Genomic DNA, 23,886 nt, shown 5'->3' with positions numbered 1-23,886 from the left:
TGATCAGTGTAAATGATTTGTGTCTATAAGATGCCGCGTACAGCCACAATCTCAGTGAGAAATGGGTTGTCGCCTCTTCTTCTGCAACTCAGTGCTCGATAAGACATCGGGGGAAAGCCAGTCCCTAATTTGTTGTGATGCAATGAGGAACAAAATTAACGTTTGCCTTTCCCTAGCAGTATTCTTAATTCTTTGTTTCATTTACCTCTTTCCTCCTTTACTCTCCCCTTTCACCTCCTCCACCAAAAGAGACTGAGACTGTCTGAGAACACTAGATTCAAATTACTTTAAATGTTGGCTCATCCCCATGAAATTACAGTGACATTAAAAAAAATCTGTACACATCCCAGACGATTATATTTGATTTATACACACACACACACACACACACACACAATCAGGATGCCTCCCGTTTGTTGAAGGAGAAGGACCACTTTTTCTGAGTTTTCATTCACTGAGCGTGAGAGGAAAGTCTCTTAAGCAGAAATTCACCTGGCTTCGTGCATGGTTTTTTAAATTGGATTTCTGCTTTGTGTCCATAGAAATATTCTCCTATTAGAAGAGGGGAAGTGGAGACATAGATATTCTGCTGAGATATTGGTGCCATCATATTTGAGTTGGAAAGGATTTATGACAGCATAGAGTTGTAACTTTTTATGGGTGAGAATCCATGATAGTGTAACTTGGACAAGAACCCGGGTCTTCTGTCTTCGTGTCCACGTGGATGAAGAGGCAACTGGGTGGGGGATGGCAGGGATCCTTCTTGCTTGAGTTCCAGGGTCTTGCTAGTTTTCATTGTTCAGCTGCCTTTAGTTTATGTCCATGTGGCCTCTCATGGGAAGGTCACTATGTCCTGATAGATTGAGTTTCTAATCAGCAAAAAGGTCTGGACCCACTAATGGTTCCCAGAGATTTTCTGCTGACCTGCTGACACTTTATATACATGAGACTTAAGAAATTGCTGGATATAAAATCCTTAATGTTATCGTTTGCCCTCGAGTTCCATAGGAATGGAGTGCTGTCTCAGGCTGTCTAAGGCTAGATCTGAACAAATATAGGGTGATAGGCTGCCCAGCTGGACCCTCCCCAATCTAATGGGATTTCCACCTTAGTTTTTAGAATCAGGCAGATTAGTTCAAATCTTGCCTTTACCATTTATTAGCTTTGTGACCTTGAGGAAGTAACTTTACTTTGTGAGGGACCAATTTTCTTTGTCTGTAAATAAGTTCAGTATTTATTTTAGGGTTTTTGTTTTAGAATTGAATGAATCAATTCCTTCATTTATTCCTAAAATACAGATCACATGGTTCTATGCTGGTGCCTTATTAGTTGATTACTAAGGGACTCAGCAGTGAGAATGTGGGTGAGGACCCCTGGATAATAGAGCTTATATTCCAGGATATGCTTGTAAAAGACTGGATTGCAGTGGATTTTTAGTAAATGTCCACTCCATTCCTAATCCCCATTGATTGTGTATATATCTTTATACTAATATATGAACAATTTTTTATTGCAATTTAAGTCTCTGTAGTATTTAAAGTATGTAGCTATAACAAAAATACGTGAAATAAAATTATCTGACTTTTATTTTCTTTTCAATAAGCAAAACAAAATAAAATAGAAAAGAAAAGAAAAAGTTTTGAAGGAGTAGAAATAATTTTATTTCCGTGGAATCAACTCCCTATGTTAGGTTTTTCGGTTGTGTTCTTAAACAGCATATAAAATTGACAGGTTTTGTGTTCAGTGTTGATAGCTGGGTGAGTAGTTTCTTTTTGTGGTTGTCTTTGATGAATTATTTGCACTAGATCATAAGTAATGTGCATGTTACATATTGGAAACGAGGAAACAGTGGAGACATACTACCTCCAATGCAGTCATTTTGTTACCGAGTCCAAACTCATTCTGCTCACCAAATGACAGGCCAATAAACCGGGAGATGAGGTGTTGGAGCAAGGAATAGTGACTTTATTTGCAAAGCTGGCAGATCCAGAAGATGGCAGACTGATGTCCTGGAGAATCATCTTCCACAAGTCAGAATTGAGTCTTCTTTTATACTAAAAAGGGGCGGGGTTTTGATTGGTTGTTGGAAACTTCTTGCTGTATGAATTGCTTGTCCTTTGAATCCGCTGTTCTTGCAGCTGTCCATGCGGATCAAATCATGTTGCCCCTGTGAAAACTCCAAAAAAAAAAACAAAGGTTATTCTCTATTTTGCAACTTGCCATCTCTACATAAGTGCAGATGAATTAGCATCCTTCAAGATCACGGCCAGGAGAATAGGCTGTCCTGGATATTTCAGTCTAAAGGCAACTTTCTTTTACAAATGGTGCAGAGCTAGGAAGTCTGAGCCTAGAAAACAGGGCACAGGTTTAAAGCCAAAGGAACAGACCTAACATGGGGTCAAAATTGTTCTTTTCTATTACAATTCCCTTTTCTGCTTCATAGATAATTTTAGTAAGAAACATGAGCAATTTTGTATTTTTGCTTCTTAATAACCGATAAGTGGGCCAACTATATTTTTGTGAGCAGAGATGCTGTGCGGGCATAGGGGTCACAGCACACTCTTGTTGGGGGTGGCCGACCCTGAAACATGTCTGATGCCACGTGAGTGTTGGTGAGGGTCCCCCTAGCCAGCGGCACTCTTCAGGAAGTAGCATATGTGCTTTGACTTCTTGAGACCTCATTTTCGGCTGCAGGAAATTTTTTCAGATACTGCGATTGAAAAATCACTCCAGCTGGGGATAATTAGGGAAAAAAGGAAAAGGAAAAGGGTTTGGAGTAGAGTAGAAGAGAAGGACATAAGATCACGGAGCCTGAGTGCTTGGCAGCGGGGCCTCGGGAGAGAGGGGAGCAGAGGTGGGGAGGGGCCTGACCTTGGAACCAGCTCCTGCACCTGTCCCCGTGCCCAACCACATAGCTTCCAATGGGCCTGGGCCACCTCTCTGGGCTGGATGTCACCCTGTGCAGAACCTTGAAAATCGAATGTAAGGGGTGGGCAGCACTCACCTAGGGGGTCACTGTGGATTTCAGTCAAGTCCACAGTGCCTTTTCTGGTCATGTGCCTTCACTTGTCCTTTATCTCAGGATCTGAGGAGGAGGAGAAAGGAACTCAGGTAGAGATCCAGGAAGATATCCGACTGTGTTAAGAGAGGACAGACACAGTTAAAAGGGGACCGAGGACACTTGCAGCAAAGTAAAATGACTTCACAACTATTGCTTCAGAGCTGCAGGTGTGAGAGAGCCTAAGCCTGTTTCAGAGTGCAGGGGACAAGCGGAAAGGAATGGCAAAATTTCCACTGAAATTTTGTTAAATAGCCTGCTACTGTTGCTTGTATCACTTGAATGAATGCAGGCATATTTCTGTGGGCATTTATATGTTCACAGCCACTCTTGCCCCCATCGGGGATGGGCTTTCTCAAGCACAGTGCACCTCCTGCTTCGGTGGGCCACGCTTCGGGTCCTCGCCTGGGGCCGGGCTGCTGCAGGGCACTGAGTCCCTGAGGCACGGCCTGTGATACACGACAGGAACATCTCTGCTATCGACTGAGGGCCTCCTTTTCCCCCTGCAGTGTAAGAATTCCGGTGACTGAGTTAGAAGCATGCTTCCAAGCTGTGCGTGTCCTCGGCATCCAGAAGCGGAGCCTGGAAGCTTCCGAATTTCTCCAGAATGCAGTCTACATTCACCTTCGGCAAGTGAGTGTATGTCCTTACACAAGTGGAGGAATTACTGCAGTTTTCCTGGAACTTACTCACCACTAGTCCATCTGATTTTTCTGTGCTAGGATTCAGTACGGCCTGCTAAAAAATCTGGAGTCAGATCTTGAAACCCTGATGAAGAGGATTATTTATTTTATTTCACTATATGATAATCTTTTACTTTCAAAATTCAGAATTTTTGGTTCTTTCAGGCATTTTTGGGGGGGTTGGCAAAACAAATTTGCTCTTACCGTCTTTGCGACCTGTTGCTTTGTGCCTCTCACCTGTCTTCTGTCACTTGTGAGGCAGTTCCATTTGTGACCCTGTCCGTGTTGTTCATGTTATACAACATAAAGTCTGTAAAAGTACAGTCCCTTTTACTCCGAAGACATTCCACAAATAACTCCTTAAATCTGGGTGTGGTTTTAAGAAGACAGAATCATTAGAACATGTAATTGCAGGTTGCTAGTGCAAAATCCCCAAATCAATAGTCTAGCTCAACATCTAAAATCTTTCTAATCTACCTTGGATTTGTATGGATAAGTGAAGCAATTTGCTAAGAATTGAACACCAAGGTTAGAATACAGGCTGGTGTAGCTCAGCAGGTCCTCCTGAGCCAGCGCTGTGCCAGAGGGCGGGGCCGAGGGAGAGGGCGGGGCTTAGGGAAAGAGGAGGGCCAAGGAGGAGGGGGGTCCTGCCCTCCCTGAGCTGACAGTTTCATGGCAAACACCTTCACCATGTGAAGAACTTGGAGTTTCTTCTAAGAACACTAGGTTTGAAAAGAGTCATAAAAGAACGGGAGTGACAAAATCTAATTTGTCTCAAGTAGGGGAGAACAGCTGGAAGGCCACTTGGGAGACTCGTGAGTCCAGGTGGGCAGTGTTGGTGGCTTCTACCTGAGCGGTGGGACAGTCAGTGGGACAGTCACCGGGAAAAAACGAACAGATTTTAGGCATGTTTAGATGGTAAAAAGGAAAGGATGAATGATGTCTGTGAAGGTAGGATGGAGTAAGGCCCAGGTTTCTGGGTGGATTAATGAGGTAAATGATGGTCCTGCTGTGCTCTGAGCAGGGAAAGCTGCAGAGGGAGCTTTGGGGGAACCCTGATGAGTTCAGCTGTGGATAAAGTGAAAGGCTGTTAAATGTGTGGTCTGGGAGCTCAGGTGAGAGCCAGTAGCGAGTAGGGGGAGGGGAGAGAGACGTTCAAGTCATTTTGTCTTGTGAGCATACAAATACTTATGAGTAATGATACACTTACGCCTCTATATTCTGGATTTAACACCCATTAACATTTTGTTATATTGACTGCAGAGGTTCCTAATATTTTTTAATAGAAATAAAATAAATAGAAACAAAATAGTGGAGTTAATAAACATCTTAGAGTTGATGTGTGTCCTTCTATGTATTTTGATACCTCATCTGTTTATAACCATAATCTATAAAAAGTTAACTAGTTTAGCATAAGTGTTAAACAGAGGGACGTGACACACAGTTTTGGGGCTTGAAGCTGATCTTCTCGGGCAAATTATGTAGCCTCTCTGTACCTTTGTTCCATCTTCTGTTACTGCCCCCGGGCCCCTCATCACAGATGATTTCCTAGACTAGATGATGGGAGGGAGGCTGCTGAAGGGAGTAAGAAGTGGCAACTGCTAGGGACACTTAAGAGAGAGACAAAAAGAGATTAAAGTCAATAAACTCAGTACAAACAAATACTCTCAAAAGAGAAAGAATCCTGCAGTGTTTTGAGCCACTTAGCATAAGGGAAACAAAATCACGTGGACCCAAAGCTCTTGAGCATGTGAGTATTGTGGGTGGGAATGTGTCATCAGAAAAGGGTTGAGAAAAGGTCTTTTGGTTTCCATTGACGTTTCCATTAAGGATGGGGAGCAGAAGTGAAAACCCTCAGCTTCAGTGGAAGCTGCTGTTTTGTGTGAAACTGACCAAACTTTGGAGACCAGTCATCAGCGGTGCTGGCAAATGAAGAGGTTTCGGGATTGGGTGGGGCACTTGCTGTGACTTCCAGGTGACCTACTGGCTGGGGGCTGTGAGGCGGGCAGTAGGTTTGCAGGGAGACCCGGGCATAATCCCTCGCTCTGAGGCTGCTGGTCTGACTAGCAGACCTGGGCACAGGCAGTCCTAATTGGGCAGCTCGGGATGTGGCCTGGGACACCTGCCGTGCTGAGGGGGAGAAGAGCGCTTCCCTGAGGGGGTGTCCCTGCGGAGAGTGGAAACATCCTCTTGCAGGGGAGGAAGAGCCTCTGAGCAGGGTGCTGGTTGCACAGGCAAGACCACCCTGAGCACTGAGGGTTTGGGGAGCCGGAAGTCACACAGTGGCCAGAGCAGACTTGTTCCTGAGAAACTAGAGGGAGAAGAGGCTGAAAAGTCAGGCTAGGGTCAGACACTGTGGTGGGTTATGAGTGACAGTAAAGGACTGGTCAGGCAGGCACGAGAGAACCCTGTGGGTGTCCCAGCTGGAGCGTCACGCCAGAGGGTGGAGCTGAGTTATAGACTTTGCCACTTATTAGCTGTGTGACTTTGAGCAAGATTACCCCACCTCTCTATATATACCTTCATCTGTAAAATGACACAGTGACAAGCTCGTGTCATCAGAAGGCTTAGTTTAGCTCTTATCCTCTGTGTCCAGTCCTGTCAGTGCTGCCCTGCAAGTTTCTGCAGTGGCTGCTCTTACCCTGAGATGGGAGGGCATAGAGGGACTTTGTAGCGCCCGAGGGCAGGAAGGGGTTGCTTTAAAAACAGACATGTAGCCGCCTGCAGCTGCAGGCCTGCAGGCAGTTTGGTTGATGGTCCTGGAGAGGACTTTGGACGCCTTAGCATCGTCATAAGACTTGTTTTCCCTTGGGGGCCAGAATTGCCTATGCAGATTAATGTGGAAAATTTGGGCTTCTGGCAAAGCTGTTTTCAGAGATGGTAATATATATAACATATCGTAGAAAATATAATGCTTTTATTTAATCTGTGGGACTTTGCAGCTGTTGGGAACACCTCTGTTGGCCTGGTCTCCACGGAGGACACTAGGGGTCGGCAGAGCGTGCGGGAGGGCAGGTAGCCTGCAGTGCTGCTGCGGGGTGTTCTCCCGAGTAGAGCACTCTGCTGAGTTGACTCTTCTCTGAGTTTGGTTGCCAGATGAGCAGACAGCAAATTAATGAGTTCTGGTGGGATTGTATAATGACAGAAAGAAAGAGGGACCCGTAGTTTTTCTGGACTAGAACACGCTTTTGGTTCCTGATCCAGTGTGTTCCATTACAGAATTGATGAGTTGTGTCTATTCTGGGACTTGTAGACTGAAAAAAATGTGTAGCCTGAAAGTTTAGAGTTACACTTTATTAGGCGGGAGGACTCGAGGCGGGATGACAGCCTTCAAATCTGTCTGAGGGACTGCTCCCAAGAAGTAGGGGAGGAACTAGGATTATATAGGAGCTTTACAACAAAGACCAGGGAGTTGGAACAATAAAAGATTGCTTGTTATCTAAAGAAATCCAGGCATCTCAAGTTAAAGAATTTAGTGCCTTTGTATGTATCATTTGACCTCACTGGATTCATTCTTTAGACAAGCACCTAGCTATCTAGGGCAATTATCCTGTCTTCTTATTCTCAGTCTGTTCAGAGGGCAGCATTGTGAGTGGCTGTAGAGGCTGGGCTTCAGGTCTGTCCGCACTGGGGGGTGGCGGCAGCCTTGATGACTTGGTTTCAGCATTCTTTGTTTACTGACATGGTTGTAGTATTTTAATTCACATTGTAGTATTTTCATTCACAGACTGATTGTGGATAATCTGGAAACTTGCAAAGGAAACGAGATGGAATTACTGCAGGTACCTTCTACTTTAATAAGCCGTGTGCAAACATAAACATGGAGGAAGCATACATTTGAATTTGGTGGTGTAGGGAAGGGTTTCTGCACATTACAGGAGAACGCAAGGCAGAATATCTCTTCTTTGTTGGCAGGGATGTGGGTCAACCTGTCTTTTCTGTAGCGGTTTCTGAGAGCACTTTATGGTAATTAACAAACATTGACAAACGGTGGCACACTTTGCATTTAAGAGCTGACCTGTGCAAACGTGTATTGGACAGGTGGATTTCATAGGCAAGTGGTGAGGTGGATTGGAGAGAGGTGTAGCCCAGGCCTGGGCTCAGATTCAGGTTTAAATCGCCATTTCCTCACCAAAGGACCTTGGACTAGAGTGTAACCTCCATTAAACTGTTGGTGAATCTGTGAAATATGCATTATAATATTCGTTTCTTCCTGGGTTTGTTGTAAGTTTAAACAGTATTATAACACACATGAAACACTTAACAGGCACTTAGCAGTGTTCACTGTGTCCTTCCGCCCCGCTTAGCGTGTGTTACAGCCGTAAAGGTAGCATGTGCCTGTTGAGGACGTACTGGTAGCCCCTTGAATAGGTTGTGAATTTGGTGATTTCCTTTAATCCTTGAAACTCTACGTGCCATGGGCAGTTATTTTCATGAACAGATGAGGAATCTTAGGGTAAAGAAGACGGTGTAATTTGCCCAAAGTCAGACCATAATTTTGGGTGCAGGGGCCTCTGTTCAGCATGGGCCCCTGGGCTTTCTGCCCTCTCCGTTCAGCACCAGAGCCAGACGTGGAGTCGCCTGTCTCCCAGCCCAGAATATCCGGCAGGCAGCAACACAAACCTGGACCTGTTCTGCTTAAGCAAAAACTCCGGAGGGGAGGCAGGTACTAAAGGGATAAATGTAAAAACAGACGACTGTAAACTGTTATCAGCTCAGAGAAGGAAAGGAACACGCCTCGCCGTGCAGAGCTGGGAGCTTTCCCTTCCGGGCTGCTCTGGGGGCGTTCATTTCAGCTAAACAAACTCCGCTCCTGCACCAAGGCATGAAGGCAGGGTGCATGTAACCAGGCTGACTGTGCCTCGTTGATCATATTCATTCTTAATCCAGTGTCAGCTGTCACGGGCACTTACCTAGTAAACAGATGTCGGCCATAATCATCACGCACTTTGCTTGGTAGTTTTATTGGCCCCACTTTTGAGATGAGGTAATTGAAGCTGGGGAGTTTGCTGCATGCCCGTGATTACCTTGGAAATACCCCCACTGGTCTTTCAACCTAGACTGGTGTGGCTGTTACATCCCAGCCCTGTGAATGGCATCGTGTAGCTTCTACCAAGTGGCCCAAATGACTGACATTGATTTTCTTAATCCGTAGGAAATGGTATGTAACAATAAGAGAAAAGGTGGTAAGAAATTCTTTGGAAAACTAGAACAAAATCCAATACTTCCCCAGCTGGGGTAGCGTACCCAGTGTCACTCATCCCACTCACAGCCTGGCACCTCCTCCCTCCCGACTCCGTGTTCAGAAGCCACTCTGAGCCTTCGAAGAACATTTTGCCTCGTGACACTTTTGACTAAGACCTATGACCTCTCTGTCCCTGGTTAACTCTCTCTTCAAGGCCATTTAAATTTTATGCAGGCTCCTCCACTCCGATGTAAGAAAAGACTCTTTAAACTTCTTGATGAAGCTCCTAAATGAAGATCTTGTGAAGGAAACCTAGTCAAAACCTGGGAGGTTTGCACACAGTGACTGCATGCAACCTCAGCACTTTGTGAAGTTCAGAATCAGAGGGGTGGGAGACACAGGAAAGGCTTTTTAAGGTAGAAAGGGGAAAGTGAAAGGATGCAGGCTGTGTGAGACTGAAACATCTCGGTCCCAGCCAGCAAGGCACCTGCGTTCAGGATGGTGTATGGGGAGTACAGAGTTCTCACAAAAAAGAAGTGGTGGGATGGGAGGGAGGACAGATAGATTCTTTACTAGGGAAGGAAAAAGTGGGCTGAAAATTTCCTGGTTGAATAAGAGGACTGTGAAATGATGTGCTTGCATTTTGGAGAAAAGGGTTTTGTGGGGACAGGCCTAGGAGAACGCTCTCTGGCTGGGGAGTCAGCACAACAGAGAACCACAGAGAACCGGGCTGACCTCAGGGCCCCTGCTGGGGGAGGGGCTGCCCGCCATTTTGGTCCTGGGGGCTACTTCTGTCCCTTAGCTGGGGCCTCAGAACTCCCTTCACATCCCAGTCCTGTTGATACAAGAAAACATAAGTGGGGCATGGGAAGGGCTGTGTCCCAGGCTTTGGTTGAGCCCCTGGAATGTGCCCCACCAGACGTGGGTCCTTGGCTTCATGCAGGAAAGATTTCAAGAGCAAGCCACTGTTGAGTAAAGGTAGATTTATTCACAGAGACACATTGGAAGGCAGGAGAAATGCCACGAGGTGTGGGGGTTGGGTGCTCATATTAAAAGTAGTTACACACTCCACAGACAAAGTGTGGGCCTTCTCCGAAGAGGGAGAGAGAGTGATGACCGCGAGGTGGCGCTGTGTTGCTGGTTTTCATGGGCTTGGTTGTTTTATATGCTAATAATTAGAAGGAGCAGCCTAAGGGCAAGGGGCTGGGATTCCCAGGGAGTTGGCCATTTCCCACACTGTGACCTTTTGTGGCTAGCCTTGGGATGGCCATGGTGCCTTGGGGCGTGTTATTCACCATGTTACTATTACAACGGGTGTATAATGAAGCTCAAGATCTGCTAGAAGTAAAATCTCTTCATCCTGAGCCTCAAGGCCTACTGGGGGTTGAATCCTTCACCATTTTGATGTTAATTGCTGTGGCCTGCATTGAATGGCTGTGCTCTGGCCCCTTCCATCCTGTCTCACTGTGTTGACACAGAGAGAGCAAAGGCCGGGCCCTGCCTGTGCTCCTGCATTTAACAGGGAGAGGGGTGGGGTGGGCTGAGGATGACTCTGAGTGGTGAGAAGGATGTTTCAGATTTTCCCACGTGGGACATGGGGACGTGCCAGCAGCCACCGCAGATTTATCTCACGGGCATTATCGCTTGTGTCACTCATCTTTTTCTATTTTTCTTTCTTTTTTTTTTCAAGTATTTAATCTAAATTTAACATCAGGTTTTCTTAGGAAAGAAATATCTCTTTTTCTTTTCATTGGGGCTCTTTTGGGGGGGTAGGTAATTAGGTGTATTTATCTGTTAGAGGAGGCCCTGGCGGTTGAACCCGGGACCCCGTGCACGCTAAGAACACGCTCTACCACTGAGCTCTACCACCCGCCCCATCATCTTTTACTTTTTGCTTTAGCTGCCAAGAATCTTACGGCTGAATTTCTAGTCGGCCTTTAACACTTACCCTGACTTCATGGCATTCGTTTTTATGAGTTTACTTCCCCCTGGTTTCATTTAAGTATTGAATCTCCATTTTCTTTTCACTCTAACTTTTGTCTTTTTGTTGTTATGGTTGTTAAGCTGTGTTAAAAATTGTTTAATTTCTCTTTTAGCAGGAGGCTGAAAGTAAATAAATATGTAAACAAACTTATCACACTTAAATGTTTTATACATTCTAAGCTGTTTATTAGTTACTTAAAAACCGAATTGAATACTGAAGTGATAACATTTTAAAATTATTTTTTAACATTTTATAAAAGTATAGCTGATTTACAATATGATATAAGTTTCAGGTGTACAATAGTTGCACAATTTTTATTGTTATGCTCCATTTATAGTTATTGTAAAACATTGGCTATATTCCCTGTGTCGTAAGATACATCCCTGTAGCGTGTTTATGTTACATGGAGCAGTTTGTATAAGAAAGTTGGGTAATACAAAGTCTGGGGCGTGGCTCTGTCTAACCCATGTTCCCGGTCACCCTTCCTGTCAGAGCCCAGGCCCTCACTCCTGTCTGCAGGGGAGCAATTGGAGGCAGCCCTCATCAGCGCTGGCACCACCCTCTGAGTGGCAGTGACAGCAGTGACTGTGTGTGGACGTGCAAAGTGTTGTTCCAGGAGCTTTACATGCATTTCTGCATTTAATAATTAAAGCCCTCCTGTGAGGAATCATTTTAGGTTTTTAATGAATAATACATTTTATTTTGATTTTGAGAGTTCAAACTTCCAGAAAATTTACTGGAATAGTACAATAAAGGCTTAGATACAGTTCACCTAAAAGGGCACTGTTTGCCCTTTTGTGTCTGGCTTATTTTCGTATAAACTTTCAAGGTTCATCCATGTTGTAGCCTCAGTCAGTACTTTATTGTTTTGGTTTTATAATATCCTTTTTCTTTTTTTTTCGTTTTTTCTCTATTTAAAAATATTTTCATTGAATTCTAGTCAGTTTATAATGTTGCGTCAGTTTATAATTTTGCATCAGTTTCTTGTGTACAGCACAACATTTCATTTATATAGGAACATACATGTATTCATTTTCATATTCTTTTTCAACATAAGTTACTATAAGTTATTAAATATATTCTCCTGTGCTATACAGTATAAACTTGCTGTTTACTCTATACATACTCAGTATCTGCAAATCTTGAACTACCAATTTATTTCTTCCCACACCCTCTCCCCTCTGGTAACCATAGTTTGGTTTCTATGTCTGTGTGTCTGTTTCTGTTCTGTAGATAAGTTTATCTTTTTGTTTGTTTGTTTTTTTAGATTCCACATGTGAGCGATCTCATATGGTATTTTTCTTTCTCTTTCTGGCTTACTTCACTTAGAATGACATTCTCCACGTCCATTCATGTTTCTACAAATGGCATTATTTTATTATTTTTTTATGGCTGAATAGTAGTCTATTGTACAAATATACTACAACCTCTTTATCCAGTCATCTGTCAGTGGACATTTAGGTTGTTTCCATGTCTTGCTATTGTAAATAGTGCTGCTCTGAATATTGGGGTGTAGGTATCTTTTTGAATTACGGTTCCTTCTGGATATATGCCCAGGAGTGGGATTGCTGGGTCATATGGGAGGTCAATGTTTTGTCTTTTGAGGAACCTCTGTACTGTTTTCCACAATGGCTCCACCAAACTGCAACCACAGTGTAGGAGGGTTCCCTATTCTCCACAGCCTCTCCAGCATTTATTGTTTGTGAACTTCTGAATGATGGCTATTCTGACTGGTGAGATGTGATATTTGATTGCAGTTTTGATTTGCATTTCTCTGATAATGATATTGAGCATTTTTTCATGTGCCTATTGGCCATTTGTATGTCTTCATTGGAGAAAAGCTTCTTTAGGCCTTCTGCCCATTTTTGGATTGAATTGTTTGTTTTTCTTTCTTATCAAGTGTAAAAGGTGTTATATATTCTGGGAATTAAGCCCTTGTCAGTCTCACTTATTGCAACTATTTTCTCCCATTCCATAGGTTGTCTTTTAGTTTTGCTTACTGTTTCCTTTGCTGTGCAAAACCTTGTAAGTTTAATTACATCCCACTTGTATATTTTTGCTTGTATTTCTATTGCTTGAGTAGACTGCTCTAGGAGAACATTGCTGAGATGTATGTCAGATATTTTGCCTATGTTTTCTTCTAAGAGGTTTATAGTGTCTTGTCTACATGTTTAAGTCTTTAAGCCATTTTGAATTTATTTTTGTGTATGCTGTGAGGGAGTAGTCTAACTTCATTCATTTACATGCAGCTGTCCAGTTATCCCTACACCATTTGCTGAAGAGGCTGTCTTTACTCCATTGTATGTTCTCACCTCCTTTGTCAAAGATTCAATGACCAAAAGTTTGTGGGCCTATTCTTGGTAATTTTGTTTATCCATTCATTGATGGATGGATATTGTTTGTAACCTTTGTCTACTCTGAATGATACTGCCATGAATATTGATGTGCAAGTTTTTGTGAGAATATGTTTTCATTCTGTTGGCTGTACAGTTGGCCCGCCATATCTGTAGTTTCCACTTCATGGATCCAGATGGCTGATTGTAAAGGGACTCAAACATCCTTGGATTATGGTATCCAGGGTGGTGGGTTCCTGAAACCAACCCCCCGAGGATACTGAGGGATGACTCTACATGTAGGAGTGGAATTGCTGAGCCATATAACTCTAACCTTTTGAGGAAACACCAGACTTCTCCAAAGAAGCTGCACCATTGTCCCTTTCCACTGGCCGCAAATGAGGTATCTCTGCCTCCTCAACGACACTTGTTATTGTCCATGTTTTGATTAAAACCGTCCTAGTGGGTGTAAAATGAGAACTCATTTTGATTTTGATTTGGCTAGTGATGCTGAGCTTCTTTTCATGTGCTTATCGGCCATTTGTGTATTTATTTAAATCCTTGGCAAATTTAAACATTGGGTCGATTTTCTTTGTATTGTTCAGTTGTAAGCATTTTTTATATATCCTGAATACTAGTCTCTTCTTAGATACATGCTTGGCAAAATTTTTCTCCTATTCTGCAGATTGTGCTTTCACTTTATTTTTTTAAGCATTAAAACAATTTCTTTACAGGGGAGGTAATTAGATGTATTGATTTATTTTATTTTTCTTGCTAAGCATGCACTCTGTCACTTGATATACCCCCTTCCCCTGTCATTTCACTTTCTTGATGATGTAATTTGTAACAAAAAGGTTTTAACTTTGATGAAGTCCAGTTTATCTGCTTTTATCTTCTATCACTTGTGCTTTTCGTATTGTATCTAGGAAACCAAAGCCTATGCTAGGACCACAAAGATTTATACTGTGTCTTCTTTTAGAAAGTTTATAGGTTTAGTTTTTACGTTTCTGTCTGTGATCAATTTTGAATTAATTTTTATTTATTTAAAATATGGGGGTCCAGATTCCAGATTCATTCTTTTGCCTGCAGATACTCAGCACTCCCTGCACCATTTGTTGAATAGACTATTCTTTCAATGGAGTGTTGTTGACACCCTTGTGGAAAACTGACTGTAAATGTAAGTTTTTCCCCCTGGGTTTTTATTATGTCTCATAGATTTATTTATCCAAACTTATGCCAGTACCATTCTGACTTAGTACTATAGCTTTTTAGTACCCTTTAAAGTGAGTCCTCCAACTTTGCTCTGCTTTTTCAAGATTGTTTTGGCTGACCTGGGCCCCTTGCACTTCCATATGAATTTTGGGATCACTTTTTCAATTTTTGCAAAGAAGTCAGCTGGAATATTGATAAGGATTCCACTGAATTTGTAACTCACTTTGGGGAGTCTTAACATTTTTAACAATATTGTCTACCATTCCATGAACATGGGATGTGTTCCATATATGTAGATCTTTTAAGTATTATTTCGGTGATACATCAAAATATTCAATGTACAAATCTTGTAAATTTTTGTTAAATTTATCTCTCATTTTATTTTTAATGCTGTTGTAAATGGAAAGGCTGAGCTTCTTGAGGGTAGGACTATATATTAATTTGTTTATTTCTAGGATTTCTACACAGCAAATACTCTAGGTTTATATTTGCTACATAAATCTATCCACAACTCTTCCCACCCCCGTGTTATAAGAAACCAAGACCCAGGTTAAGCTACCTGAACACCTATGTGGAAGTGAGAAATGAGACCCTTGGGTGGGGCTTTGTGAAGATGATACTGAGAGCTTATTTAGGATGGCTTCATCTTAAATTCCTTTAAACAACACTTCTGGTGTAGTCAGATACATTAAGATCATGCCCTTTTGATGTGCATAGGAGCTAAGACTATCATTTTCAAATAATTTCTAGTGAGAGTGTTGTACTTGAAATCAAATTTGCATCAATCTTTGAAGATATATGTTTCAGGAATTTTGACTAAAGAACACCTGTCTTTATTCATTAATGACAACTAAATTCTCAAGCAACATGTAAGAGTTTGAGCAAACTGCCCCAGCCCCGTAGTGCTGGTTGGCTGCAGCTGTAACTGGAGTCAGTGCTTACCTCTCCCAGCACGCTTGGGCTGATCTGCTCAAAGGTGTTCGTCCAAATGTTTGTCTGTAGTCTGTTGGACAAAGCCATAAAACATTGAGTTAATTTTGCTGGAATGCAATATATTCCTATTAATATTAAGTAAGCACATATTGAGTGCTTACTGTATGTTGGGAATTGTCCCTCAGCCTCACATGTATATTATTTCACTTAAAACTTCATATATTTCCTTGTTATTCTCACTTTACAGATAAGGAGACTGAGAATTAGGTCTTCTGTATTTTGGATGGAGCTCATTATCAATGACAGGAAGTTGTAAGGAAAAAGATATTGATTCATCCTGAGAAAATATTTTTCTGACCGTCAGCAGTGAAGAGGGTGAACACTGAAGAAGGTGATCATTGTTTGAGTGAGACGAGCCCCGGGTTGTACGGAGTCAGCATCCCTGTCCTGGACACGGCACGTGTAGATCTGTGTGGTGGGTGAGGCGGCGAGGCCGCGCAGGGAACGCGGATGCCGGGCCATTGGGCTGTGCTCAGGCCCGGTGGGGCTTTCTCCTAAGGGCAGTGGACCGTCACTGACAGATTTTTAGTAGGGGAGTGGGGTGCTCTCGTAGATCACTTTTGTCTTGTAGAATGCTTAGAAACATTTAGAAGGCTCTGCAGGAGGTGATGTGATGAGTCAGATTAGGGTGGCTGCCAGGTGTAGGAGTGTAGAATTTTCAAGTGGTTTTCAGTCCCAGTTTTGTGGCTGAGTAGCTGTGTCACTTTGGATGATGCACTCAAGGAAGTAAACAATTTATCTAATCAATTGAAGAAGTGATGTACCGACCTCCCAGGACTGCTGTGGTGATCCAGTGAGATAACGTGTTCACAGTGTGCAGCGTGGTCCCCAGCACACAGTCAGTGCTGAGTGAGTGCCAGTGAGTACCTGGTAGTTCAGGTGTGGGTGGTGGGACTCGGTGACTGAGGAAATCTGGGCCCTGAAGGTGGGGTCCAGTCACATCTGTGAGTGATGGGCCTGAGCTGGGAGAGGAAGGGAGACCTTGCCCCCCGACCAGGGGCCCTGGGTAGGATGGCTATGGGAGGAGCACCGTGAAGTCAGCTCTTTGCAGGTGGAGCTCGAGTTGCCTTTGAGATATCTAAGTGCATTGTCATGAGCTCAAAGAGGAGGTCTGGGCCCGGGCTGTGAATTTTCCTATAATCTTAATCCCTGAGGACGCTGAGGTATTGATCACTGAACGTGAAGACATACTTTACAGGACAAGTGAATAGTAGTATCATCTCTGTCATCAAAGCTCACATCTCTTTATTCATCACAAGTTTGCTATTGGGTACTTACAGAGCTCACTTCACCGCCATCCCCTGGGCTCAGGCTCCACAGTAAAGAGCTGGTGAGCCTCCCTCTTTTCCAGAAGAAGACACATTTAGCTGGTAGAATTCTGTACCTCGCCAGACTTAGAATTTTAGTTTGTTGTTTTAATTCTATTTTCTGTTAGCCATCTCCTGACAGGAGAGACGTTTTACCTCATGGACATATTTCAATTAGCTGTTACTGAGAATTGCTGATCTGATCCATAGTGTAAGTATTATATTAACCTTGTAGAGTATTTATCATTTTTCTGTCTTTGCCCTTTAATTTTGTATGCCCCTTCAAGTCTCTATCCTATTTGGGGCCTTATTTTTTTTAATTAAAAAATGTCTATTTGCAGTTAAGAAAACAAAAGAAAAGAAAAAATACACATGATAGCTAAACTTAGAAAATATCTAGTGTGTTTTCTGTCTCGGCAACGGAGGGTTCTAGAAACTCGTGAAAACCTTCATTACACAAGTTTCTTAAAATGCTGATTAAGAAATAAAACCTTCCTTCTTCATCTTTCAAGCTGCACAGCTAATTGTGAAGAAAGTGAGGGGAAATCCTCAGAAGCCAAGACAAACCAGAAAGCAGGGATTCTGGGTGATACGCGAGCCTTAGAAGCCCTGGGGTGCCTGTTGGCTCCTGTACTGAGTTTCAGTTGCCTTGACTGGAGGGTAGGAGGTGAGCCCGAGTCCTCTCACAATGGGAGTTGGATGACTGATCATATGTAAGGCCAAGCCCATCCCGAGAAGCATGGTTTACTAAAGGGTTAACTATGAAAAAAAATTCCTCAAGGTAAGACATTAAGGAAAGTCAATTTTTTTGGAAGAGGGGAAAAATAACAAATCCAAAGTAAGGATATAGTTTAAAGCTCTTCTGGCATGAGAGTAACCACAAACTCCTGGCAGAGAATCACAGCTACTCCTGGAATGAGAAGCTGTGGTTTGAATGAATCAGTGAGCAGCCATTCCGAAAAAGGCCTCCAGAGTCTTGAGGATCAAGATACTTGAATGCAAACACCTGTCTTCCAAGGTCTCAATCAAATAACCAGAAAGGTTTTAAAGGAAAGAAGCCATAATCATAGTTCTATTTCTTAACATTACTTTATGCTAGGAATTCAGACGTGACTATGGAGTTGTCTCCTCTTTTATGGACCTTACCTTCTCTTTGGGGAGACAAACTGACATAGTTGGGGAGCTTGGTGGAGGGAGGTGATAGTCTGTTGCAATTAGCCAGGAGAGGAGATTAAGAAAGCAGTGAAGGGTGGGTGAACTTTTTAGCTAAGGACATTCTTGTTCTGCTGGCTCTTAATTGCAGGCTCAATGAGCAGTCACTGGAGGGAATAGATCTTACGGAGGATGGACTTAGCTCAGGTCTCTTTAGAATGGACAAGTGAACCTGGAGAAAGACAGTCAAATCTGTGCAGACATTAAAGTTCACTTGAACGTGCTCCATCCCTGAGCCAAAGATAGGACAAATATGCAGCACTTCTTAAGGACAGAGGAGTGGTTTTTAAGGTTCTCCAAGAATGAAGCCCAGGGAACCGAGATGGCCAGTTGTCAAACTGTGACTTTGCTCTTTGGACGGTGTACCCACCAAGGGTATTGGCCTTTTATACATTTCCATTTCTCTTTAATACATGTCAGGTGATGAGGACGTGGGCACAAGTGTTTGACACCTTGTCGAGGCGACTTTGGGTACCTGCCTAGAAACGCGGGCACGGCTACAACTGCGTCACACATGTTGCCGCCCATCCCGCTCCCCGGCTCCGTGATCACGGCAGAGTGGTTCCTTGTTGACCTGTCCATCTCCTCTGTGACATCATAACCCATGAAAAGACCGGAGAGTATTAACTTGGCTTTTTTAAAGTCAAAGGAACAGATCTAATATGGAGTCAGATTTGTTCTTTCCTATTTCAGTATTGCCATGGAGAAGACAGTTTGGGCAGCTTTTTGTAGGGTCCTCGAGGCTTTCTCTCTCAGCCTCTGGGGGCCTCTATTGAAAACCCTTCATAGCTGTCTGGCCTGCTGGAAAACCACTCCGACTGTTTTGCCTTAAGATGTGTTCAGTTTATAACTCATCTCTACTCCTTGGAAAACAACTCAATAAAAACTCAGTTGGTTTTCCACCAGCCATGGGCAGGGGTGAGGGATACCTTGTTATTAATTCATAAAATAATAATAATAATAAAAATAGTAATAATAAAAATAGTAATAATAATAATAATAATAATAATAATAATAATAATAATAATAATAAAAGAAGTCTTAAAACAGCACTGGGCACATAGGTGAGTCAATAAATGCTTCCTGGCTTAAATCAAAAGTGATGACTCAGTGATTCCATGGCTGCTGTATTTGCTGAGCTAGTTACTCCTTTGCTCCATTACACATTTTTTAACTGAAAAAGAAATACATGCAAATGGTTTAAAAAAATTCAAACAGAGCACAAAAATACACAATTGAAAGAAGTTTTCCCTCATCCTCTCTTCTTTCAGCCCTCCCTGGAGATGCCACTGTTTACTATCCTTTGGGTGCTTTTCCAGATATGCTATGCACATTCACACATATGTATGTAAATTCCTTTAAAGTTTTAGTTATTTTTAACTTAAAGGGATTTAAATCCTCAAGTGGCTTCTGCCTGGTAATAGAACAGAACAAATCTGACTCCATATTAGATCTTTTCCTTTGACTTTAACCCTATGCTCTGTCTCCTAGGCTTCATCTTGCTTGTAAAACAATGTTGCTTAGAGCCTGAAATATACAGGAGAACCTATTCTGAAGGCTCTGATCTTTAAGTATATTTAACACATTTTCATTCATAAAAAGATAAGAAATTGCAGAATAGAAAATAACGTTTGTTTTGTTAGAGGTTTACAGAGATTTGACCCAGGCAGATAGCTGCAAGAACAAAGGATTCTAACAAGAAGGAATTCCTACACCAAGAAGATTGCAACAACCAAGCACGTAGGAAAGGAGCCTGAATTCTGACTTGGGGAGATGGTTTTCCAGGACATTAGTTTGCCATCTAGGTCTACAGAAACTTGCTATTCCATGCCCCAACACCTGGTCTCCCAACTTATTGGCCTGTCCTGCACTGAAGAGAATGAATTTGGATTTGGTAGCACTCCAATATACCTAGCAAGCTGGGCACTGGAACTGAGTGTTATGGAAACAACAGGCCAGCCAAGGAACAATCACCACTCGGAGTGTTGGCGTACTCAGATTTATTATGCCGGCGGGCTCAGAGGGGCTTCTGCTCCGAAGTTCTGAGCACCCACCTCCAAGACATACACATGAAGTTTTAAAGGGTTAATTACAAGTAAGGGTGTATTAGCCAATAAGGCTCAAGCAACAAAAAGGAAGGAATCAGCACACTGGTGCTTGTCAACTTGTAATAGACACTTGTTGAGCTTCGATTTACGACTTAGCTTGTTAGCCCAGTAAACTGACACTAAACTTCAGATTTACGAGTTAGCCCAGCAGAATTTAGATCAGTAAACCGACACTTATCACACTTAGATTTGTGACTTAGCTTGTTAGCCCAGCTGGGCTTTTCCTTCACATGAGGACAGCTCTCCCACACCCAGGGAACTACTGTGAGCCCTTGATGGTTCCACTAGGGTGGAGTGTGGTTTACCCAGGACGGATGGGGACTATGCACCAACACTCAGGCAGTCTGCTCTGTCTGGGGCTCTGATCTTGAACCACCCCGCTCCCTGCCAGCCCAACACCTGGGACAGTGGAGCTAAGGCAAAGATCGTGCCTGCCTGTTTCCCAGCGTGTAAAAGGGGAATATGTACTCTTCCCAAGGTAGTTCTGAGCGACAACACCTGCGGGTGCTTGGTTCCCAGACCAACAGAAAACCCTGCTCTGCTTGGGGGCAACAGGTGTGATACCCGTAGGGGTTCTGCAGCAGCATCGGATGGAGGGCTGGATCAGGGAGGTAAAACTTGAGCTGCGGGCCTTGAAGTGTTACAGAAGGGTACAGAGGCAGGACTGCCGCCTTCTTCAGGGTGCCACCAGAGGTAAAGCTTTTTCTCTCCATCCCCGCTAGGACCTTACCCTTTCCAGATCCCTCCCTTCTCTCTGCTCTTCCGGTCCATCTGTCTCCCTCCACTTTTTCCCTCCTCTCCTCCCCCTCCCATCTTTTCCCTCCCTCACTGCCCCACCTTCTCTCGCAGAACCCAGAGCGGATTGCTGGCCCTCCTGCGCATGGGCGGTCGGTGTCAGCTGGACCGCGGGTTGGAAGCTCCATCTCCGAGCCGGGGATTAGCCCCAAAGGCTTCTCAGCTCTGTCGCTCGGCAGGCCTTTAGCTCCTGCCAGGGGCCGGTGCCTCTGGCTGTGGAAGTGCAATGTGGGGTCTCCCGGGAAAGGGGTCAGGTGGCTGCGGGAGGGCGGTCCGCGTGTCACAGACCACGAGGGCGTGAGTCAGCCTGTGTTCAGCTGAATTGCTCTGGCCAGACCCCTCTGCCCGCGCCACCTGCCCCAGTGCCCCAGTGCCACAGCTTCCCGGGGCCAGGTGTGCACCTGCCGCCTCTCACCCAGCCGGGCTCCCCTCAGTCCGCTGCTGGCGTCCCCTTCCCCTCTCTCGCCCGCGAGTCCTCTCCTCCCGGGCTTCCTCTCCTCGGCCACCGGCCCGTCCCCACAACTGGGCGGGCTGCGTCCCAGGCGGGCGGGGTCTGCGGACCCGGACGGGGCAGCTGGGGCTGGGGCTGGGGATGGCCTCCGAGCGGGGCTGCAGCCCGCGTTTCCACCCATTTCCCTGCCCCGTGACTCCGGGGCTGCCCTGGTCTTCCTTTCCCGCTCCCTGAGGAACAGCTCAGTGGCGTCTGCGCTGCTCCCTGGGCTGAGAGCCTCCGGCTGTAAAGCCCAGCTACTGGTGGAGTCGGGAAAAGGGATCCTCAGTGCCAAGCGAGCTTCTGTCTCCTCCCTCAGTGTTTCTGCCCCAGGTAAGTACCTTGAACACTTTCAGGTGTTATGATGGCGGTGCTTGTTGGTGTCATGTGTTTTTATAGTGAGAGGGATTACAGTGTTGAAAGCAGGGCTTGGTTCAGTTAAAATTGAGCTGAAGGCATAAGGCTGTGTCATCCTCCTTCCTTCCCTCTCCCAGGGTGAAACGTGTGACCATCGATTTTAAAAAGACAGTTACATTCCCTAACTAGCCCAGCCCAGCTTGGTGTGTTAACAGGAACAGCACCACCAGAGGCGTTGGAGACCCAGGGACATTGCAGTCCTAAAGAGCTCCTGGCACAGTTTGGTTTGTTTTGGTTTTTTGTTTTTCTTAAATTGTGGGGCAGACTAAGTAGTATAGAGGGAAAAATAATTGTCAAGAAATATTTTTTCATATAACAGCTTTATTGTGATATTGTTCACACACCATGAAGTCCACCCATTTAAATGGTACAATTCAGCAGCTTTTAGCATATTTACAGTTGTGCAACAATTATTATCCTAAACGTTTTCATCACATCAGAAAGACCAGTGGAAATGAATGACCAATCCACCCCTCCCCAGTGGTGGTTCTAAAGAAGTTTCTTGGCTATTCTTGACCATAAATTAACTTGTTACATTCCATGAAAAATCTGGTAGGAATTCTAATCAGAATTGCAATGAATCTGTCTATCAAAATAGGAAGAATTATTGTCTTTATGGCATAAACTTCTTCTACCCATGAATATAACTGGGACCCTATATTTTCATCTCTCCAGAGCCTGGCCCAAGGGAAGTCCTCACTAATTTTTGGGCTTGTGAATGATGAGATTCTATACATCATTAGTTGCAACTGTAGCCTTTCACATAAGAGAAAATTAACCTCAGTGAAGCCAAGTGACTCTCTGATGGTCAGAAAGAGTGACAGCCAGTGCTGGAGTGATCCAGTGGACTTGGTGCTTGCAACCAAAATTCTTCAGCAGCTACAGCTAAGGGGATTAGAGTGTTCTTTTATTTTTTCTTAATGGCGTTGCTTTTATTTTTACTTATTTTTTTAAATTAATTTTTATTGAAGTGTAGTCAATTTACAATGTTAGTTTCAGGTGTACAGCAGAGATTCAGTTATGAACATATGCATATGTGTATAAATATGTTTTAGATTGTTTTTAGTACAACTCATTACAAGAAATTGAATATAGTTCCCTGTGCTATATAGTAGGTCCTTCTCATTTATTTTATATTTATTAACGTGTATCTGTTAATCCCCCCTTTCCTGCCTGCTAACCACAGTTGGCTTTCTATGTCCATGAGTCCATTTCTAGGAGCACCATTTTTCTTAGTAATATATGCTGGTTGGCTGCTTTCAGTTTCAGTAATTCCATCTGTGGGTGCTTTTCTTCTGGTGGCCTTTATGTGGTTTGTACACGTGGTAATAGAGGTCTGTATTTGGGAGAACTCCAGGCCTCGTGTAGTCCCTGGTACAGAGTTCCCACTGAGTTGATTCTTGAACTGGGAAAAAAACATAGTAAATGTTGGAATTTCCAATATGGTTGAGACTTCCAGGTTTCTATAACCTGCTTAGCCCACCTTAATATTGGCTGCACCCTTACTTGGTAATTTGGTGGAATTCCATGGTATGGTGGTGTAGAGACAGGGCCTTTTATGCTTATTCTCTTTCCTTTTTCTAACACTCATTCTCCTGGGTCTCCCAGATCCTCCCCCAGCAGTGCCCAGGGCTGGCTTGGTGCTGCGCTGAGGATATATTTATAAATAAGGACCTTTCCTCATCTCTTCTGAGCCTCCATTTTTTTCTCTGCACAATGAGGGCTTAGACTAGATATGTGCTTTTCAGTTTCCTTTAAAGCCATGTTTCCTTTGAGAAACAGAAAATGCAAATCACTCCTCCCATCCCAACCCTTTAGATTTTGATACAGCCTCCAAGGAGTGACATAGCACTTTGTGGAAAATTGATGTGATTGTGATTCCAGGTGGCACAGAAAAGACTCTTCAGAGATTTATTGCAGGGAGAGAGCAGGAAAGGTGCAGTATGTCACACTTTCTAGTGTGAGCACTGGAGCAGTGGCTTGGATTTAAATACGGTGTCTGACGTGGCCTCTCTCTAATCATGTACAATGTGATAAACTTCTCTACCTCAGTTTTTCTTGATGTGTCAAGTTGGCGTGATAATATTTTAGGGCTTTTGTGAAACATTA

General features: G+C 43.8%; 1 long non-coding RNA gene across 2 annotated transcripts in view; it reads left to right on the top strand.

Moving 5' to 3' along the window:
- The window catches only part of LOC135320900 (uncharacterized), an 86,451-nt gene that overhangs the window by 3,288 nt on the left and 59,277 nt on the right, over positions 1 to 23,886 (top strand). For both annotated transcript variants that reach the window (XR_010380246.1, XR_010380245.1), the window contains exon 2: positions 3,568 to 3,691. This is a non-coding gene — a long non-coding RNA (uncharacterized LOC135320900). The remainder of the gene's footprint in view (positions 1 to 3,567; positions 3,692 to 23,886) is intronic.

The sequence above is a fragment of the Camelus dromedarius genome, unplaced genomic scaffold (genome assembly GCF_036321535.1).
Source record: "Camelus dromedarius isolate mCamDro1 unplaced genomic scaffold, mCamDro1.pat HAP1_SCAFFOLD_41, whole genome shotgun sequence".
In the NCBI taxonomy this organism is placed as follows: domain Eukaryota; kingdom Metazoa; phylum Chordata; class Mammalia; order Artiodactyla; family Camelidae; genus Camelus; species Camelus dromedarius.
The sequence above is the reverse complement of the archived record's forward strand: the minus strand, read 5'-3'. Positions and strand labels throughout refer to the sequence as shown.